The 23,480-nt window shown below is 36.4% G+C and overlaps 1 protein-coding gene across 5 annotated transcripts in view; it reads left to right on the top strand.

Moving 5' to 3' along the window:
* The window catches only part of LOC129776655 (neutral ceramidase), a 71,162-nt gene that overhangs the window by 30,081 nt on the left and 17,601 nt on the right, over positions 1 to 23,480 (top strand). The window contains exon 1 of one of the 5 annotated variants that reach the window (XM_055782440.1): positions 6,034 to 6,548. The exons of 2 other annotated variants lie outside the window; for them this stretch is intronic. The gene's annotated coding sequence lies outside the window, so the exon portion shown is untranslated. Of the gene's footprint in view, positions 1 to 6,033; positions 6,549 to 6,607; positions 6,732 to 6,821; positions 7,024 to 23,480 lie in introns of those variants that run through there. 2 more of the 5 variants (XM_055782451.1, XM_055782457.1) reach the window with 2 other exon arrangements.

The following is a 23,480-nucleotide window of genomic DNA, read 5'->3' as shown; positions in this document are numbered from 1 at the left end:
CAGAAAACGTAAAAAATCCGTAAAAATCAGAACATTTAATTATTTTTCAAAATAAACTGAGAAAAGTCAAAAAAATTCTACAAAATAAATAAGTGAAAAAAAAAATCTGAGAATTTAAAAAAAATTGCGAAATATGGAAAATTAAAAAAATTAGCAAAATTTGATAAATCTCGAAAAACAATAAAAACCGGAAACATAAAAAAAGGGAAAAAACTGAATAAAAAATTTAAAACGAAAAAAATCCGAGAGATCACAAAAATTCAAAGATGAAACATATATTTTAGGAAAATCAGAAAAAACAAGAACAGAAAAATTCAAAAAAATTTAAATTTGAAAATTAAAAAAAAAATAAAAATATCAAATAATATCAATACAAATCTCATAATTAAAATCCCTGAAATAAAAAAATAAATTAACAAAAATAGAAAAATCACAGGAAAATGGAAAATTCAAGATACAGAAAAAAATCTTCAATTTAATAAAACAGAACAATAAAACTCGGAAAATCCACAAAATTAAAAAAAATATATTATTAAGATCAGGAAATGCGAGAAAAATTTAAAAAAAATATTTAAAAGTAAATTTTAAAACTTAGAAAATATCAGCAATATCAGATTTTTTTTTAAATTAGAAAATGCAGAGTATTTTGAACATTTTGAATATTCAGAAAATTCAGAATATGAAATTGACATTCTAAATATTCAGAAAATTCAGAAAATTTGGAAAATTCAGAGAATTCAACAAATTTAGAAAATTAAAAAAAATTCAGAGAATCCAGAAAATTCACAAAATCCAGAGATTAAAAAAAACAGAAAATTTAGAAAATTCAGAAAAATCAACAAATTTATATCAGAAAAATCTGAGACCTCAGAAAATGCAGGAAATTAAAAAAACCGAAAGATCTCAAAAACTCAAAAAATCTGAGGAATGGTTTCCAGCCTGTTTAAATTCTAATTAACATCAGAATCAAAAAACATAAAAAACAGTAAAAATCTGAAAATTGTATTATTTTGAAACAATTTTGAAAAGTCAAGAAAATTTAAAAAAATAAAAAGAGTAAAAAACAATTTGATAGTTAAACTCAATCAAAATATAAAAAATAGTAAAAAATGGATTTTTTTAAATTCAGCAAAATCTGATAAATCTTGAAAAACAATTAAAAAATTTAAAAACAAAAACGAAACACCGCCAATCTCAAACATGAAACTTCTATTTTACGAAATAAAAAAAAAACTGATAAAAAAATAATTAAAAATAATTCTGTTAAAATCCGATTTTTTAAATAAGCAAAACTCAGAAAAGTCAGGAAAACCCTAAAAAATAGGAAAAGGAAAAAAATAGTAATATCAGAAAAAATTGAGGAATAAAAAAAGATTACTTAATCTGGAAATTTCAATAGAAAATAGGAAAAACTGTCGAATCCTGAAATAAATCTAAAAAAAACTATAAAATGCGCAAAAAAACCTGAGAAATCTAAAATGTCTAAAAAAATTGGACAAATTAATATATTAAAAATTTAAAAAATCAAAATTAAAAAATTCTGAAAATTTGCATTTTATTTTCTGTATAAAAATTAAAAAAAAACAAATAAAAATCTAAAAAGTTTAACTAATTAGAAAGATTTAAAAAACCTGAAATTTGAATAAAAATCAAAAATATGAAAACAAAAAAAAATTAAGTAATTCAAAATCTGCAAAAACTAAATAATCTTTAAAAATACAGAAAAATCAGGAAAATTAAAAAGATAATTCAAAACTGAGCGTACTCGAGCGAGAAAATAAAATAATACTCAGAAAAAAATCTAAAAAATAAAAAATTATTATTTTTTAGAATTACATTAGCGACGAGAAGCCCGACTACCGCGAAGGTTTGCCAGATATTAGCGATGTGACGAACTTCTGGGCTGGTATTTGGGAGACCCCAGTAGAACATCGCGACGGGCAAATGTGGTTAAGACGGGAGGAGGAGAGTTGTGGTGAAATTGGAGAGATGCCAGCTATCATCGTCGGAGAGAACGATGTCCGCGAAGCCTCGCGGTACCTGAGGAACTGGGCAGCACCGGGCCCCGATGGTGTCCAGAACTTTTGGCACAAGAAGCTGACCGTCGCACATCCAAAGATAGCTGAGTGCTTCAACAAGGTGCTACGTGACCCACACAACCTTCCTCAATTCGCCACCCGTGGCGTCACCTTCCTCCTCCCGAAAGACAGCAACACATTGAACCCATCAAAGTACAGACCGATAACGTGCCTATCGAGTCTGTACAAAATACTGAGCAGCATAATTACCGCCAAAGTTTCTGCTCACTGCGAACAGCATCACATCATCGCAGAAGAGCAGAAAGGATGCAGGAAAAATACGCATGGCTGCAAAGACCAGGCCATCATCGACGCAGCCATAGTCGGCCAGGCGGTATATAACCAGCGGAACCTAAGTATGGCCTACATCGATTACAGGAAGGCTTATGACTCCATACCTCACTCGTTTCTCGTCCGGGTATTGGAGCTCTACAAAATTGATCCCGTCGTCGTTAGGTTCCTGCAGCATGCGATGAGGCAGTGGAGTACGTCTCTGCACCTCAGTGATGGGGAAAATGTGTTGCAGTCTAGAACGCTGCAGATAAAGAGGGGGATATTCCAAGGCGACTCTTTCAGCCCGCTTTGGTTTTGTCTGGCACTGAACCCCCTCAGTAGGACGCTCAATAGAAACGGTCATGGCTATAAAATAAGGTATGGCGACGGCGCCCACGAAGAAGTGACCCATACCTTCTACATGGATGATCTCAAGGTCTACGCTGATTCACGTCAGCGTCTAGGTGTAGCTATCCGGGTTGTCGAAGACATAAGCAGGGACATCTGCATGGAGTTCGGCCTTGACAAGTGCCGCTGTGTCCATATGCTGAAAGGGCAGCTTACCGAATCCGGAGGTTACGAGGTCTATGACGGCGAGTTCATAAGAGACATGGTTCGTGGCGAATCCTATAAATATCTTGGATTCCGACAGCTCACCGGGATTCGCCACTCCGACATCAAGACGGAGCTGCGAGACAAGTTCTTGAGTCGAGTGAACTGTGTCCTGAGGACTTTCCTCAACGCGGGGAACAAGGTACGCGCGATCAACACATTCGCGGTTCCCCTGCTGACCTTCAGTTTTGGTGTAGTCAAATGGAGCAAAACTGACCTAGAGGACCTTGAGAGGAGGATGAGGAAAGCATTTAAAGAGGCCGGAATGCACCATCCTCAATCGGCACTGGAGAGAGTTTCACTGCCACGCAAAGAAGGGGGACTTGGAATAGTCGACATATCTGCACTGTGTGTTGCCCAGGTACGACAACTGCGCGAGTACTTCGCAGAACGCGCCAACCAAAACGCGCTATACCGGGCTGTCTGCGCCGCCGACAGAGGATACAGCGCTCTGCACTTGGCGCAAGCGGAGTACCAACTCAACTGCAATCTGCAGACAGTGGAGGAGAAGATTGCAGCTTGGAAGCAGAAGGCAGTGCATGGTGCCCACCCCCATCAACTGGATCGGCCACACGTCGACAAGGCCGCATCTAATCTGTGGCTAACGCGTGGTGAACTCTCTTCAGTAGTAGAAGCCGACATGATAGCCATCCAGGACAGGATAATGCCGACGAGAAACTGCAGGCGGTACGTCTGGCATCAAGACGTTGATGACATTTGCCGGATGTGCCATCAACCAGGTGAAAACATAGAGCACATTATGGGAGGCTGTCCCGTTTTGGCCAACGCAGCCTACACCGAGCGCCACAACAACGTGGCCCGTATTGTTCATCGACAACTGGCGCTCCAATGTGCTCTACTGGAAGACAACGTACCAAACTACCGGTACCTGCCTGCACCTGTCCTGGAAAATGACCGTTTCAAGCTGTACTGGGATCGCACTGTTCTGACCGACCTCTCGATCCACCACAACCGGCCAGATATAATGGTTTACGACAAGAGCGACCGCAAAGTCACCATCATCGATGTCGCTATTCCACTGAACCAGAATCTGGAGGAGACCCACGGTCGCAAAATCTGCAAGTACCGACCATTGGCCGTGGAGCTCAAGGAACTGTGGGGGCTAAGGGAGGTCCCAAGAATTGTTCCAGTCGTTCTCTCTGGAACTGGAATTGTCCCGAAGACACTTCTGGAAGCGCTAAAGGTGTTGAATATGGAGAAGGAATTGGCCGGCATCCAAAAGTCGGTCATCCTTAGCACCTGCGCGATTGTCCGACAATTTCTCGGTCAGGACTGAAACAGCACGAGCATGCAGATACGTGCATTCCGCAGAGCCTAGTCCCCCTTTGGCATTCAGAAGCCCGGGGGCAGGTGAAAATTCTGGCTAGGTTCGCCTAGTTAAGAAGTGAGATAAGTCTGCCAAAAAAAATAAACTGAAAAAATCTGAAGAATCTTAAAAAAAAAGATTAAATAATAGGAGAAAAATCAGGAAGTTCACAATATAAAAAATACAGAAAATATTGTATAAATAAAAAAAAAATCAAGAAAAAACAAAAAAATACCAGAAAAACAAAACAAATCTAAAATCAAAATCTTTGAAGAAAATTTGGAAATTTGAAACAGAAAAAAAAGGGAAAATCGGAAAAATCTGAAATAAAATCAAAAGAATCACAAAAACTGAAAATCACAGAAATACGGCAAAATGAAAAAAAAATCCCCTAATTAAATAAAACAGAACAATACAAAAATCTGAAAAATCTATTAAAGAAAACATAAAGACTCGGAAAATTCCGAAAGTTAAAAAAAACATTAAATATTATTGAGATCAGAAAATACGAGAAAATTTAGAAAAAAATGATAAATTAGATTAAAACCAGGAAATCATTACACAAATTAATTAATTAAAAAAAAATGAAAAACAAAAAAGAAATGAATTCAAAATATCTGTGTTAAAAAACGGGATAAAAATCTAGAAAATCCAAAATATCTATAAAGTAAAAAATAATAATATCAGAAAAATCGGAAGAACATGTGAAAATAAAAAAAACCTTAAAAATAAAAAAAAACAAAATCAATGAAATCAGACAATTATCTGATAAAATTTAGAAACATAGAAAAATCATTGCATTAAGAAAACAGAAAACCTAAAAAAACAAAAAAAAATCCAAAGAATTAAAAAAAATTGAAATAAATATTTAAAAAAAAAACAATGAAAAATAATTATAAGAAATTTGTGAAAAGGGAAGGGAAAATACGGAAAATTATAACCAAAATAATTAGAAAACGAAGAAAAATTTAAAAAATCAGAAATATTTGTTTTTCAATCCTGAAGAATCAGAAAAAAAATTTAAAAAAATATAGATATAATATAGAAAAAAAATAATCAAAAAATTTGGAAAAACAAGAAAAATCTAAAAACCAAATCAATCAGTAATATTCAAAAATCAGAAAATCAGCATGGATGTCGAAAAAAAAGAACAAAATTCTCTCAATAAATAACTTTTTAATTTTATTTATAATTATCCTCCAACTGGATTTATCTTTATAAAAAAAACCTGAAAATAATCACTGAAACCCATTGACTCGAGTTAAATCCTGATATCCGGACGCCAAATTATTTTTTTAATAGATACACAGATTACACGTGCAGACTAGTGCTCAATAGAAGGAATCTTTACTTTTCAGGGAAGTTATTATTAAGGACGATCTGGCTCAACGTGATTAACGTCCGTACCTCTCACGTTAAAGTTCACGAGCTCAATTCTCACTCCCGACATTCTTCCAACGGAATGAATCCATTGGTCCAAGTGACGAACCAGCTAAAAGTCACTATAATACAGAAAAAAACTGTGTCCATACTATGACCATACTAAGATCATCCTCATTTAAGATTTTTCAAGAACTGGTTCAAATTGTCCCCTCTGCACGGTACGACCCGCTTGGTAGGGGATCACAATGCGCAAAACAAATAAAATGCAAACTTGCACTTTTTTCTTTCCCTCTCCGGAGCGAACTTTCCGAACTCTTTTTTTTCGACCATTTTCTTCGATGCAGTCAGTCATCGGTACCTGCCGGGGAGGTTGGTCTCCTCTGTTTCTCAGTATCAACCGTGGTCTCGCGTCTTGCGTACGCGCGTATTCAAATTCCTCCCACATCTGGTCGGTCGGTCGTTCGGACGGTTGTGATAAGTTCAAGACAAGATTGTGTACTGCCAATTTGGCACAGGACCCCCGGTGATGACGCCACTCAATAGCCTGGACAAAGGATGACCTAGATCCGGAGCGTTCGGCAAAACCGTGAAGAGCAGAGATGCGACCCGTGGTTGTGTGTGCTGTTGTTGTTGTGGTGGAGTAAAGGTGTAAAAATGCTGGAACCGGAGCACAGGGGTTATATAATGATGCAATAATAATATGTTACTCGCGAGTGACGGATGAAAAAACACCGATGTATCGAGCGAAGCTCAAAGTGATTGAATTTCTTGGGATGCCAAGATGTGATAATATATACACAAAAAAGTGTTGCATACGAGCAGTGCAAAGTACACTCGCAGAAACCCACATCGTAACGAGTTTTTCGAGTGAGATGGTAATTCTACTTGGGTCAGTTATGGGGGTCGTTTTGGATCGATTCCATGGCAAGTTTTTGTTTCAATGGAGTACGAGTTTAAACTGCAAAGTTTGATGCTGTCGCAACCCTGTTGAGCGGGTAGCCGCGTGTGCGCGTGTGATAAGTCCCAGGACTGGTGGTGCTGTGTTGTGATAGCAACAGGTGGGGGCACGCATTGAATTAGTCCGCGAACCGTTAGCCGCGCTAATCGCGTGCAATGCAACCGCTTTCGACGATAGCTTTGGAGTCTATCAAAACAGTGAATTGAATTGATGTTTATTCAATGCTCGCACGTTCCGTTTTTTTGTTTGTTTGTACATGGCCAATCGTTGGCGGCAGGTGCTGACGATAAAGGAGGCTAAGGTCAGGGTCGCCGATTGAAAGAAGAAAAGGTTTAATTTGCTGTTGATGATGTGTGCATCAGTGTATACAAATTTTATGGGTGCGGGTTTAGGTGAGAGTATTTTTATATATTTTATTCGATGGATATTAATGAGTAACCACAGTAAGGTTAGGTATATCTCAAGGAAATGCAATCTATACAATGGGTTTATTTTTAAAGTTATGTAGTTCATTTCTCTCAGAGACCTATCGGAAAATTTCAATCTCAAGTCGTTTTCCTCTGCAACTAATAAAGTTGGGCTCGTTTGTGAAAATGTTTGTTCCATTTCATTAGGTTCATCGTCAATCAGCTTAGAAAGTATATCAGGAAATCGATAAAGCTTGCTCGGATTCGAAGAATGTTCGATTGACTGTTCTCTTATGACTGATTGTCATGAAGCAGGTTGAGGTATTCTTCCCTTCAGCTTACTCTGATCTGATGGCCTTCTTTGATGGACCCCCTGTCGACATGGTGATATTACTTGGGGCTTAACTTGTAGCCCAAGCAACCGTAGTCCAATAGTGTCTGCTCCGGCTCATGTTGCTCAAATCGACAGACCAAATTTATCACCGGAGTTTTAAATTGTTTTACTGAGTTTGCGAACCCCGGCACATTCGCACATCTGTTCCATTTAAATTTGCAAATTGCTGTCGATTTTTCGATATCGAAAACCGATTGTGCCCGAAACATCTTTCGATGAAAACATGGAAATATTTATTTCCTTTATTCGATTTGACTCAAGAGGAAAAACTGTCGTCACCTATCAAACATTTTTTTATTGACTTGAATACTACTTAAACTATGCGGGTCTATCGGAGACTTTTGGTTTTCGATTTACATTCATTTACAAACTTTCATATGTACAGATCATATATAACTCTGTTCCGGATTATTAAAAACCATGTTCCAAATTACAGTTTTAGTATAGCTTGTACAATTGCAAGGCACTCTGACAAAAAACTATAGAATTCCTCAGTACAGTTCCTACTATTATAGCCAATCATTTTTTTAAGAGGCATTGTGAATTGGAATACTCTACCAACTTCTATAAAACTACTTAATTCAGCTAGCTTCATGAGAGATCTCCTACTGATATTTTTGTGGTCGTAAATATGGAAGAAGTAAAGCGAATAATGGAAGGGGAAAGCCAAACAAATAAACATAAAAAAAATTAAGTAAAATACATTCAATATTCAGCCATTCCATGTCAAACCGATATAGTGGTTCTCAGATTTTCGTGAAAATTGGTAGTTTTGCTCTTTATTACAAAATATATAGGCCCATTTCAATTTTAGGGTGGTCCGGAAAATATCTTTTTTCCTCTTTTTCCGAAAACGACTTTTTTTTTAAATTTCATAACCTTTGGATCGATTCAAATGATCGACATATCAAATTGAAGCTAATTAGCCAAATATTACGCATGCCAAAAATTTGGATTTTGTTTCCATAGTTGTTGATCCTACAGGGGAACTTCGATACAACGTGCATTTCAAATTTTCATCGTCGAAAGATACAGGTTTTCCGAACAATTTGCTGTCAAAAGATTTTAGATACGCCTACTATGATCGCTGTTATAAATTGAACAATGATTGCGGATTCGAACTGAATCAAACCTTAATGGTAAATGCATAAAATGACAGCTTGCACCTATATTCTTCAGCACAAGTGTTCAAGCCTCATTTCAGAGCACCTAATGCAAAAATGCAAATTTTATATGATAGTCCTTGTGATGCGCTATGGTTTCGGACATAAGACTATAATCACTATAAAATGACTATAGAATGAAAAAATAACACTGTACTTCTTACATGGTTTTTAAAAAAATCCTAGAATTTTTTAATAAATCGCAAAAATGTTCGCATAAATTGATGGGAAATGGTTCCCGGAATAAATCGTTGCAGACAACAACTGCAACAGAAACAACCACTCAGAAAAAGTGTAGTAGGCTAGAAATATTGTGGCGCGGTATTGTATTTTTTTCGCTAGGGCTAGGTCTTACATTGCTAAAGTATCCTATGTCTTCCAGTAGACGAGATGTGATAGGTAAGAGAACAGTTAGTTTTAGTAGAACATGAAATCGAATAACCTTATTATATCCACATTGTGGTATTGAAAAAGATTAATATCTTCGTTACGAGGTTGAAAAAAATAATAATAACGATGTAATCTAATGTGAAGCTACACCCAAACTAGCGTTGGCTGAAAACATTTCATCTTCTGCAGAAATTATGCCATTCCGTGTGCTGGAGAGTCAAGTGCGCAAATAATGAGCTGTTTCAACAGCTTAAAATAGGTTTGTATGTATGCGAGCATTTAAATGTGTCTCCTGTTTCGCTTGCTCATGTTGGCTCTAGCATATATATTATACAAATGATATACACGTATTGGGGAGTAGAACATTTTCTGTTATTTTTCGGCTCATTTAATGTAATAAATCGGGATACCATAACATGTGCTAAAAACTAACTTTGGCTGTAGCTAGAAACATTTTCGTAGAATTAATATGGTTATATTTTGAAGCAAAAATATAAGGGATTACCGATGATCGAAGATGATCTCACAACGAATGTTGGCGGCCCTAAAGAGGTCCGATGGTTTGCGTGGTTTTGTGGAAGCAACTGAAAATGGTGGATTCGTAAATCATTTTTGCCCTCATGAGAAGAATTTATATGATGACCGACTGACTGCTCGATGACTGAAGAGAGACTAGACATACACCCCTATGTGTTGTATTCTGTTACCCGAAAAAAATCGACTTCTGCATTTTAAAATCCATCCGTGATTTAAATTCCATCGATATATGCAAAAGTGACAATATTGCCTTGACCTGGACAAAATTGTGTCTGATAATAATTTTATATTTTTGATGAAGTTAAAAAAAATTATAAAAAAATGTTAAGTTAGGGTTAGAACTACCAGTTCAAAGTATTTAAATAACATTAAGTGATAATGTTCATTCGAATTTTAACAATTAAAAACTGCATTCGGGCCGATTCTGATAGGGAGTAAATAGCTTCACGAATACGGATGAATTATATCGACATTAGTTCGCGTCGAGGCAATGTTGTTACCTTTGCATTTATCGATTGGGTTTGAATCATACACGGATTGTAGAATACAGAAGTCGATCTCGAATGGATTGCGAAGTTCGGAACCCGATCTAGATCCGGAATAACTTTCACCACCCGAAGAAAATAGCTCTCACTTTTGGAAAATTCGACTGGGAATTCGCTGTACCTTGACGCCACTTTGAACTTGGAAATAATGCATGAAAAATTGAATGATCGACAGCAAAAAATTGCAGATTGCATCGCACTTTTGACGTAAAACTACATCTTTCATTTCTATACCGGAATGTTAGTTCAAAGTTTGTTGACCCAAAAACATGTTTCAATAGCTCCAAAAATCACACAAATCTGTTTATATAAACTGGTACCCACTTGGAAATCCATTTAGTTGTGATTGCGAAGTGACTGGAGAAAGGTTCCACTAATTCGCCTTAGGACTATATTTCCAATCCCGATTCTTTTCTGCCGCCTGATTGAATGGAGGCTTTAGCGAAAAACGAATTATTGATGATAATACGATACATATTTGGATGGATAATGTTTCACCATATCCAATAAACCGCATTGCTTGATGAAAGCAGCGATCGATGGTCCAGATTGTCGGGAGAGGAGTATTATTTGCGCGGGGTATACCAGAGGAGGATTAATTCCTCCTTTTAGCGTTGATGATTCTTTTCTGAATGAACGAAGTGGTAAGATAATCACTTAGTTCGAAAGTTAGTTAAAATGTCCAAGAGTTATATGATTGTTATTTATTAACCCAACAATTTGTTTCAATAGCTCAAAAATTTCTTTGAACGCAAGCCATTGCAATCAAAACAATCTAACTGATTGACGATGCTTGCCTTTTGCAGTGAGCACTTTTATACTCGCTTCTCTTTGTGGTAATCGAAATCGATTCCCGAACACGGACGTGTGTTGTTCTCACGAGAACAAGAATGAATCATGTATCAATCATCTTAAGTTGCTTCAGAAAGTTACGTAAACAGTTTGCAGTTTTTTTTTCAGGATCATCAACAAGTTCAAAAGGGTTTAATTTTACATGTATCCCTGCAGAAATATTTCCATGCTCCACACACTAACAAGAAAAACTTTCAGTAATCTTTCAAAATATTCATTCATTCATTGAACTGATTCAGATGCAAGTTCAAACAAATGATAGCTACCAAGCTAGCGGTAGTCCTACGTCTATCTTGCGATTATATGACAGATGGGCAATTCCGAAAGAAATCGTCCTAAAAATTCAGATTTTAAATATGTATTTTTGATTCGAATGAAAGTTTGTATTCCGTTTGGATTGGAGGGAAAATATGAGTTTTCCACAGCAATTGGGATTGTTTGACTCAAGTGTAACTTTTGAAAAGGACGTTTCTACTCAAAAACTATGAGTCGTACCGAAATGGTGTCTTAGAGAGTGTTATAGAGTGTTTATGTTAAAATGTGAAATAAATATACACTGAAAAAAAAATTAGTACTGTTTTTTTATTTACGAAAAAAACAACTTCAATTTGCATTATCTAAAATATGTATTTTTTCCTAATATTTTCATCTAAAATAGAATTCATGTAGAATATTTAAAAAATCAGTCCAAGATGGTAAAACAATTTTTGACGAACTTTGCGGAACATCGAATTTTTATGAATTTTCGAAACTTCGAATTTTCGTATGTTAACAATCATTTTTAGCCACAAATTAGGAATCCTGTTGTGATTTAAAACAAAAAAGCTCTTCATCAATCTCGAATCAAAAATACTCATGTTGTCATTTGTCGATTTCATTTGGAATTGCTCAGATATAACCAACCTCGAGTTTTTTTTTTAAATAGCTCTTTAGTGGATGTTTTGAGAGACCTTGGCTTATGTGAGTATTCTTGTTCATTCCTGTTCCAAAAATATTGCATCACTGTGTGTGTTGGATCGACCGTGGAGACTCACGGCTCTCATCTGGACAACAGTAAAATTGAAACCGGTTTGCCTCTGTTACTGCTGCTAAGATTCTAATGTTGCTGCTTTGCTATGGTTGATTTCAGCATTAGAAAAGACTCCTGTTTGCTCGCTAGCTAGTGCGAGACCGAGGTCAACAAGAGTGACACCAGAAGTTATATGGAATCTTCGTTTTCTTATTCTTTAAAATTTCCTTTGGATAGAATTATATGAACGGTGGATAGCTACGATTGTTCTCGCAGTGGTATTGATGTATTCAAACAGTATTTCGTTGCTAGTCGCAACTTTTGGTCGATACACACAAATTAGGCACACAGTTAGGTCGATAGCACAAATTAGGCCAATCAATAAGAGGAAGTTAGCGCATTCAGACAATGCTTCACATTTTACAATTATTCAATTTTTTATCTCACTTATTCTATTTTTTATCTAAAGAAAATTAAAATTTTATTTATAGTGATAGATGCTTAGAATTTTTTTAATCAATTGATGCTAACATCTTCGCGATTTATTAAGAAATAATCCAGTTATAAGCATTCGGAATAAAAAAAAATATATTTTTTCAGATACCTACCACATATTCTTGCGTCCAAAACACACAAGTGCTCTCCACCAGAGAGAATGGAAACCGATCTTAATATCATTTAATTGTGCCTCCACCTTGAATATGAAGTTATGAACAAAATCATTTTCCATTCACAACATACTATCGGGTCTTCTGATTTCTCTCTCGTACTTCGTATCAAGCAAAACCACTGAGTATCAGGGAAGACTGTTCACATCTCGCTGGAGCTGGAGCTCGCTCGCTGTGTAATAGAAATAGTAGTGTATTAGTGTTGAATTGCAAAGACTTTATGCTTTTTCAATTCAGTCGCTCCTAGCCTTGACGAATCCAAATAATCCAAAATAATCAAGTAATCCAGGGCTTTACAAACAGCTTGTCATCAGGCAAATTTGTGTTCACAGTTCCCAGATTAAACAAAGTTTATCTGAATGATATTCAATAATGGGAATGAATTATGGGAAACAAATTGATTGTATAATTGTTTCTGATTCATTTGTGATAATTAGCTTATAATTCCTTTCCGCGTTATGTTCATGACTCTTTCATCCGTGAACATATTCAAGTCCAAGGCCAAACGTGTTGTGAGTGAAATTATAGAGGAAAGCTCGAAGAAGAAACACGGTTCGTTACTGGCTTTTCGACGCTTCTTATGGGCTTATTATCGCATTTTGTTCTTTCTTCCGGGCAATGGGGAAATGGCAAACATAATTGTAATCACCTTGGTTTGGGTCAGCAATTCGAGTCAACATAAAAGCATTTCGAGATAGTTTCGAAATTGAATCTTGAACCATCTCCTAGAACCCAAACTGCGACATAGTGAATCGTACAACCGTGAACCTCTGGAACAAACAAGAACCATTCTTGTGCCATTGAGATTTTACACATCAGTCCTGAAGGTAGGTGCATGGGTGTCAAAAGAATTTCCAGATGGGAGTCCTTTTATTGATGGCAAAATTGCATGAATTGGGCTCCGAATTGCTCCCGCATTCACCGTATTGTCCAGATCTGGCCCCCAGCGACTATTTTCTGTACGCGAACCTGAAGAGAATACTCGCTGGCAAGAAATTTAACCGTTTCACGTAAAACATCGAGTCGCACTCGATATGGAATGATTGTGCCACAATGTACAATATCGAGTCTCTCTCGTGGCGTGCTTGCATATCACAAGGCACTAAGACGCTCAACAGAGTAGTGAAGTTACTCGATGCGTGACCCATCGAAGCGTTTGCATTTGGTCCGCTCTTTTGAAAATTAAATCGTACGGGAAGGAGTTAAGACCGATGATGAAGTGATTACCGGAACTGTGGCCTATTTTGAGGAAAAACCGAAAGAGTACTATAAAAATGGTATCAAGTTGCACGATCGCTATAATCGCTGTATCGTCCTCGAAGGCAATTATGTAGAGTAATAAAATTGAATTTTGCAAAAAAAATAGTTTTACTGTGTTACCTTATAAACTTTTCAGCCGAACTGTTAGTCTAGAAATTACAAAAAAAACAAATGAAGAAACAAAAAAAAAATACAAAAACAATATGAAAAGAATTTGTCTCTTCATATTTCTGAAGTTCAGACATTCGAGAATATGTCTTTGGAAAAAATTTCTTTGTAAAATCGCATTATTTTCCGATTCATGGCCGTTTTAATGACGCGATATCTAGTCTAGTACTTTCCTCATTCAAAACTTTTAACCTGTTTTTCTCGAAACTTCTTGTTCCAAACTGGCGTATACGATATCTTAAGTTCTACTGAACATTCTCATTTCAAATTTGGTATGATCGTTCTTCATAAATCTCTTTTTCGCATGAATCAATGAAAATTTTGTTTGATCGATCTTACTTTTTAAAAAAAATGGATATCGTCATAAAAAGTATGCTAATTTTTTTTTCCAAGCTGCCGCCATTTTGGCTCAAACCATTTTTGGGCTTTTTATTGGGCTTGTCAAAGGCTCATACCATAGCGCCTTCAGTAAAGACTGATTAAAAACATATCATTTTTTTATGTTTCGGATAACCAGAAATTGCTGCAATTGTGTATGCCAGGGCACTAATTTTTTCAATTACCTCCTCGTTGCATAGTTTTGTAACTTTTTAAATTTTTAATATTCTTTCCCATTTGGCTAGTTTTGTATTCTTAAAAGATTAACCCTCCTATACTCACGTACACGGTCTGACGGACCGAGAATCAATGATATTTTGTGGAGTTTTTTTCATTCATTTGTTTTAATTGTTCGGAGCTCTACAGAACATCGAAAATTCATGACTCTGCACTAAAAATACGTCTTAGAAAAGGAGGTCTCTTGCAAGATTTCTCATTACTACTTTTGCTGAAACAATGCTGATAGAAAAAAGAACCTTGTAGAATATTGTTTCAAATTGACATTTGGTTTATAAGATCCAATTTCATTTTATAGTGTGGTGTAATATTTTTGTACATTGATTTGACGGCACCAGTGGCTGTGTGGAACAGTCTTACAACCCAGCCGGCCTCGGTTCGATCCTTGCTTGGCATCGTTGGGCTTTTTTTGGGTACAATTCCAAGCTGACAAGCATGACATCTGAGAGAATGAGAGGTCGTCTGCTCCATACACACCAACGCTTTTTAACACTCTTACAAACAGGTGCTTTGATTTGTGCATTTGTCGCTATAACACAATAGAACACATCTTTCATATCAAGGCGTGGGACTACGTCTAACCGGAATATATGGAGGGTAAAATGAAAACCTAAACACAGAACATGCAAGAAAAAATGAAAGATTTCGAATGCTTATAGCTCGAACATTTCGTACTGGATAGGAGAGATGTTTGCATCACTTGATAGGGAATATTTCTACGCATCTATCGCAACTAACAAAATGTTGTTTTTCATTAGATAAACAATTGAATAACTGTAAAATATTAGGCGTTATCTAAACGCCCTAACTGCATCGTTTTGATTTGCCCGATTTACGGTTTCCCTAACACAGCCATCAAAACCAAGCAGCCTAGGGGAAATCGGCATTGCAAATTCATACAAATCGGGGGTATTTTTGTTCCGATTGAAATGTGTTTCCCTAACACAGACTTCAAAACCGAGGTTTCTGGGGAAATCGGCTCTGCAAATAAATGCAAACTGCGAGTACTTTTGTCCTCGCTTGCCTTTGTGCAGAGTGGAATATGTCTGTCCTAACATGATCTTCTAAACTTAGGAACCTGGGAAAATCGTGCAGACACTAGAAGCGAATGAACTTCCCAGTTTCAAGCAAATTCGAGATTCGAGAAGTATGTACACTTTTGGGATGTAAACTTCAGAGGGAAATGTAAAATAAAATAATCGTTTGATAATTTTTTTTTGTCTTTATTGGAAAGATTTTCAGCCTTAGTCTGGTTCATCAAACGTTTGATAATTCTTCCGTACATATATTTTGTTCTAGTCATCATACCAAACGTAAAAGGTCCGTCATTAAATTTACTTGTAACGAAGAACAATCAATCACAATAAATGAATTGACTTTACACGGCATTTGTTCATTTTTTTCACTCACAGAGCAAATATATTGAGCTCAATTGAATTTGGAAACTGTTTCATTCAATCAAGAATTTAATCAATACAAACGAATGATTGCTAAGCTAAGGTAGTTCCACGTGAACCTTGCGGTTATATCATAGATATAACCCACTATTTTTTTTTTGCCAGTTTGGGCGTAGATTCGTTACATAGGCTTTAAGGTGCCAAACTCTTAGCTATATTTCAAAAACTATTATATATATATCATGATTTTCACTTATTTTTAAGGTGAATAGAATACAAAACCGATTACTCGAAATCGACTCGAGTTTAGTGGGGTGACATATTCTTCACGAAGAGGAGGGGATGGTTGTTTCTGTTGTCCGGTATTCTACTATCATGTCCTGACCGTGGCATTCGTTCAGTCTTGACGTAGATCGCCTTGGGGTGCCCTTATGGGTTTTCTCCTCGAACAGGAACTTTAGCTTTATTGAGTGGCCGGTAGACCGGTCTAACGAGATTGCCATTCACAAAAACCCTTTTATACGGGACGATCTCCGCTTAGGTAATTACGTTAGGGAACGCATAAATATAACCAAGACTCGACGCGATACTGGGTTTAATCATGGTCCATTTTCAACCCTTCGGAACAGCCGCAAGTTGACGGCACTGAGATATATAAAACAATACGAAATTAGTCCTAAATTGGTTATGACAGATCACACATTCGTTGACCGGTTTATCTGTGCAAAACTGCTGTAGGTTATTAGCGAAAGGGCTGATTGGCGTGGGAACCATTTCCAAAACAATCTAAACCTGCATTTCTTGAGGTCTTTCAGAATCTCACCACATTTAATTCATTCCCCCTGCAGCATTTGACAAATTGAGTAATAACTTTATAAAAAAAACTTTTCGATGAAACTATGAATGATTGCTTTTCATCAAATCAATCTCTGCGTAATAAAAAATCAGCACTGAGGTTAAATATCCCCAAAACTGTTATTACTGTTATGCAATCAGAAACCATTGCCTACCGTTCGAACGGTGAGTTTTGAAGCGGCGCGCCAGATGCAGATCACGACGACCCAAGCATCGAAAAACGTTATTTGACGATTGAAAACCGGTCTTTCCCGGCACAGCACAATCGATCACCACCAGCTGCCTCTCGTTTGCCAATGTGTGACCGATGAACCGCGGCTCTGTCTGTTGAGCCGAAATGCTCATCATCATGCTTCGCCTTTACAGTTATCTAATATAGAGGGATCTGTTGTTGCTTTGACCTTGGCTAAATTGTTGAGCGCGATGAGCCGTGCGGAAGAAGAATTCGACATATTTTTCGAGTCTTTATTACATCCAATGGCGGTTTGTGTTCAGAAGTATTGATTTATTTCGATCGGAAGCTATTTTTATTGGGCTTAGATCATTTGAAATATTTAGGTGACTTTCATGGCTCAATGGCGCAATTTCAATTCTTCATTCCGAGTATTGAGTCTCCTGGTCGGGTCGGGAAGTTAATGTGTTCGATATTTGAAGGTCGCTCAAAATTTCAGATGTATGACATTTTCAATAAATCCAAAAGTCTAAAAAGATGTTAGTGTGGAACCATTTATCATCTCCAGTGTAGTGTATGGTTATTATGATATGATCGAAACCTTGAGAGTTCTGTGCTTTCAGTCGTCAGTAATAAAAATAGCCACAATAAATATTACGTCGCGACGGCGAAATTCCCATAAATAGTGAAGTGATATGAAATTCCAATCAGAAGAAGAAATAACACTAGGTACGGGACAGCAACGGACAGTTTCGGCGGCGCCGTCGTTCCCCACTGGAATGTTTAACAACTTTGATTTGAAATGTAAATTTTTGCCTATCTTATCATGTTACAATTAGACCATACATGGGTCTATTCGAGTTTAATTGTTTACGATTTGCATTGCGGCTAAGGCCGGCTCGGATTGAAGAAACTGTCTGAAACTAACATTCTTGAAATATGACCTGGAATCCTACAAAGTGTATTTTTCTCTTGGCTTCGGATTAAATTTTTGAAGAATAGGGTGTTTGGTGTGACTAGCCTCTACTGCTGAATATATGCTTATGGTATTGATGGTAATTTTGAAACTTACCGAAAATGAAGGACTATTTATTTGTGATTATTTGCTTTATTTATTCTATTCAATTTTCTCTCCTATTCCGAATGACCGCACTTTTCTCTTCACTTGTAGAGTTGTAGTGGTAGAACAAATTCGAAGTCATTCGTTATTAATGCTGTCTATTTTCAATAGTAAACTGTAAAAATTATCAGCGAAACATGAAAAACTCGACATTCTTTGGTTTTTTTTTTATATTGATGTTCAACCATTCTGTCAAATACACATACAAATATGTGTTTAAAACAAAAATTATTTGTCATCAAAATGTCTTTTATCACCTTATAAATAAGCACTTTCTGAAGCAATACACTTTTTCCAATGAACAATCCAGTAATCGAAACATTTCTCATAGCTGTATTCAGGAATTACCTTCAGCTCACGCAGCGAATTCGTTTTTATGTCTTCAATGTTGTCAAAACGGGTCCCACGAAGCATTTTGAAAATAGAAAAAAAGACAAACCCATTCCTCGTCGTCAGTAACTATGCGTTGGATGAACATGGGATCAGAAATTGATCGTTCAAGCATGTCTTCAGCCATTTTATGAATTTTATGAGGGAATTATGCTCTTTTGACACTAGTCATGCTGAGATTTTTCTCGTGCCCGAAACATCAACCAAAGTATGACGAACGGTCTCGTGAGAAATATCTAATTCACGGGCTAGCTCTTTCAAACTTAAATGACGATTCCCGAGCACCATTTCCTTTATTTCATCGATGTTTTCATCAGTTGAAGAGGTGGATGGTCGTCCTTGCCGTGGCAAATCGTTAATCTCTTCTCGGTCGTCCTTGAATGTCTTATACCATTCATATACCCGTGTTTTCGACATAGTTGAGTCACCAAGTGTATTCTACAATATTTTCAACGTTTCGGCAAAAGAAATTTAGTTTGCAACACAAAATTTCACACACTATCTTTGACCAATGAAATTATCCATATCAAAAATCACCAAGCAAAAAAAGTTAACTTGTTTTTAATGACGCCGTAAACAAACTAAATGACAGACCATGGGCTACATATTATGGAATCCATATTTCGAATTTCATATTCTTTTTCGTATCTGAGTTATATGTTGGTGTGGAGTGCATGTGCATGTAACATATTGAATATAGGCTTGTTCATATGGGTTCAAATAAAGGATTCCTTGATACTGTTGGATATTGAATTCTGTGGAGTCGGTTTCTATTCAAATTGCTTATCATTGTTAATGTTATGGGTGTATGAAGATTCTATTGAAATGATTAGCGTGCAGTTTGAGTTTCATGTGGTATGTGACGAATGCTTCTCTGTGACGTTGTGTGTATACTCCACAGGGTTGTTGATCTAACGGTGTATTTCGAAATGTATATATTCAGCCATTCCATGCCAAACTGATATAGTGGTTCTCAGATTTTCGTCAAAAGTGGTAGTTTTGTTCTTTATCGCAAATTATTAGACCCATATTTTTTTATTTTTTTGTTAGGGTGACCATTTCCATTTTAGGGTGGTCCGAAACATCCTTTTTTTCACATTTTGGCCAAAAATTACTTTTTCCAAAAATTTATAACTTTCGAACCACTGGATCAATTCAGATATTCGACATATTAAATTAACGCCAATTAGCTGCTCTTTTTTGGAAAAAAAATACTACAGTTGCAGAAAATTTGAATTATGTTTTCGTTATTATTGATTGTATTTGGTTTTTATAGTTTTCATGGTCTCGGGACCAAAGGCGCTATATTTTTTTTATATTTTTTCTGGAAAGCTGAGGATTTTTCACATAACATATCTCGAAACCAGAGAGTCGTTTTTTAGTTTTTGAGTTATGAGGGCAAACATTCCGATATTCAGCAGATCTGTTTTCATATTCATACACAAACGCACACAAAAACGCACAAAATCCAGTTTAAAAGTATGTTTTAGGGAAACATATTCCGGTCTGCACAACGACAAGCGAATATAAAAGTACTCAACACCAAAAAATACCCCCGACTTGCATGTATTTGCAAAGTGGATTCCCCCAGACGCATTAATTTTGAAGTCCGTGTTAGGGAAACACAGCTTAGTGGGAAAAAATCCCCCCAACTTGCATGTTTTGACAAAGCGGATTCCTCCAGGCACAATGATTTTGAAGTCCGTGTTAGGGAAACACAGCTCGGTGGGAACAAAAATTACTCCGACTTGCATGTATATTTGCTAAGCGGATTTCCACAGGTACAACGATTTTGAAGTCTGTGTTGGGGAAACCGTAAATCGGGCCAATGAAAACTTGGCAGTTAGGGCGTTTAAATATCACTTGACATTTTACAGTTATTCAATTATTCATCTCATGAAAAATAACATTTTATTAATTGTGATAGACGCGTAGAAATATTTCCTATCAATTGATGCAAACATCTTTCCGATCTGTTAAGAAATGTTCGAGTTTTAATCATTCGAAATTATTTATCAGAATCATCAGAATTTCCCCGAACTTTACATTTTTCCATTTTTTTTTCAAGTTGAGAAAGTTTAGTACAATTTTATTAAAACAGACACGGCACCGCTATGTATATTATGTTTTTTTACTTAATGTTTTTGCTAAAACTTAACATTTATGTATTTTTCAAGTTGAGTAATTTTGCACTATTTTACAAATTATTTTCGTTAAAAAAAATACAATTTCGTAACTTTCATACTTAAAAATCTAAGTTTTATAACTAATAAAAACTAACACGGCACCGCTTAACATTCTAATGAATGGAAATTGTTAAAAAATAATATTTCAAAATTGTATAGGGAGTCCATTATGTTTTGTAATGACTTGCTCAACCTCAACATTTCTCTATTTTTCAAGTTCAGAATTTTAAGTACTTAAATTAGGGTTAGCACACAAATCGACAGAACAAATATATGAGAAAAAGGAAATTCTTCTAGTTTTCATGAATGTAAACCATTTAGAGATTAGTGAATGTTAATGTATAGCATATCAAACGAATATTAGAGAATTTTCGATTCGATTGGTATGCAAATCATGCGAATTCGTTCACAGTGAAAATAGTTATTAACGTTAACTTTATTTCATAAAAATGTGTTTTCTGATTTGGCACCATTCCTGAAAGAAGTAGTTCTACGTCAAAAAAATAATTGATTGAAAAAAAGCCGAGAAGAACAAATACATGTGGGTTTTGTTTCAGTGTACTTTCCTTCACACAAAACATTTGGATCACCTTTGGGATATATGAGCTAATTGATGACGTTTAACTAACAAAATATCGAGTCAAGTTCTATTTTTCATACGGTCGTCCCAATCTGCAAATAATGTTACTTCCATTTTCAGTACGGTCGTCCCGATCCGCACTCTTATCATTATCATTTTTTATCCGGCCGTCCTGAGCCGTATTTGTTCTGCATTTTTGCACCGCACGGTCGTCCCGATCTGCATTTCTTTTCATTTTATGTTGTACCCATACGGTCTTCCCGAGCCGTATGGGTCGTCTCGATCCGCGCTTATCCACTTTTATTCTACAGGTTCATCGTACGGTCATCCCGATCCGTACTTACTATAAAAGATTTATCTATTTTTACCTTCCCATATATGATAAAAGGGAACATATCGGTGTTGATAATGTGTTCGTTTCCCTTGCGCATCTTTAGAGAAACACTCATTATTAATATATGACTCGTAATATTGAGTTTCAATGCGTTACTACGAAGTTATTGCAAAGGACTTACAAGACTGATGTGCATCAGTACTTATTTTTTTAAATATCGCCTATTACACATAGAAACATAATTAAAAGAAAAACATTTTGTTTTGTGACCCTTTAGCAACCAAAGTATCGAGCTGCATTAATTGAAAACACCAAAAACACCTTCGGAAACGTGCAACTTTAGTGTCACTTAATTCCCACGCAGAGTCCTTGAAAGTATTTCGGTTCAAGTCGGTTTCCGATTATCCCGTTTAATTCTCGCTCCTGGTAGGTTCGCCAAAATGTGTGCCCCGGTGCGTCTGCGGGATGATAGGGACCAATCGATTGGCATAAATTGCTAAATAGCGCAATAAGTTATACAATCTTTCGTCGGTCGAATTTACCAAGCAGGGACTCTCTCTTAGCCTTCATTGACCATCTTTGTGTTGTTACAGAATAATTACGTCCACGTAACAATCATCAGCGATGGAGATCGATCCACGGTCGAAATAAGATCGATTCATCCATACAACTGCTCTGCTCTGCAAGACACATCGGGCTGCTGTTCTACAAATAACTCAACGATTATCAATCAACTGTCTCCGCTGTCCGGTCTAACTGGATAATGGATGAAAAGAAGGAAAACTCTTACGCCTAAATGGCTACTGTGTAAATGGGTACCATATGCAATTGTATAGAAGCGAATACTCTAACGCCGAAAAATGGCAACTAGATCTAGAGTAGATCTAGAAGAAGTGTTCGTGGGTGGTCATAGTGCATAGTAATTGATTGAAAAAAATGAAAGAATAAAAAAATATAACTTTTAGGATGTGTAAAAATTCCAGTTTCGGAATCGACCCTAGTAAAGTTCTCACTATTTCGACATCTACCTTCGGCATTTTAGATCCTTGGAATTCCGATAGAATGATCCTCACTTTCTCCAACCCATGACGGCCGTGGCCGCGATGCGAACCGAAAATCGCCCCCGGTTGACACTAATTCTCGTCCTCGCATTGACCAAAGAATCGTCGAACCGATATAAATATGGTTCGATGGAAGACAACAGTTTCAAATTTAAATTTCAAATCAGTTATAAATACTGCGATGGGATTCGAGAGCCTTGAGGGTGAATGTCTGCTATTATTTGCGGCTTAGTGCTTTTCTTTGACCGCCCTGAGGCTGTATTTATTGCGGCTTTGTTTTTATTACTGGCGTGACTGACCGCTTGTTTTTTCATGAACCGTAATCCTTTGAGTGCACATTTGTATCAGGAAAATGGATACAAGTTTATACAAGCGTTCAGCGCAAAAAATAATAATTTCACCTACGGTGAAATGATTGTCGTTTACGTCACGTATAACCGGTGGATGAGGATGTCAAACATTACATCAGAACCAAATGTTGGTCAATGTTACGCATGAAGAAGAAATGTAGCGTGAGAGTCTGCCTGAGCCAGACAACAATCGTATTTTAAAAATTAACCAGGAAGTTTAGAACCCGTTTTATGGAATGAACAATAGAAATTGATTTATTGGACCATAAACCGAAAAATTCTCATAAAACGGTCAAATTACGACCAGTGCTTAATCGGAACGACTTTCGTTTAAATTGAATCATCCTTCAACATACGACAGTAAAGTAGGAGAGACATATATTGGGTACTTTTACC

This window comes from Toxorhynchites rutilus, chromosome 1 (assembly GCF_029784135.1).
Source record: "Toxorhynchites rutilus septentrionalis strain SRP chromosome 1, ASM2978413v1, whole genome shotgun sequence".
Lineage (NCBI taxonomy): Eukaryota > Metazoa > Arthropoda > Insecta > Diptera > Culicidae > Toxorhynchites > Toxorhynchites rutilus.
This window is presented reverse-complemented; position numbering and strand designations above follow the sequence as displayed.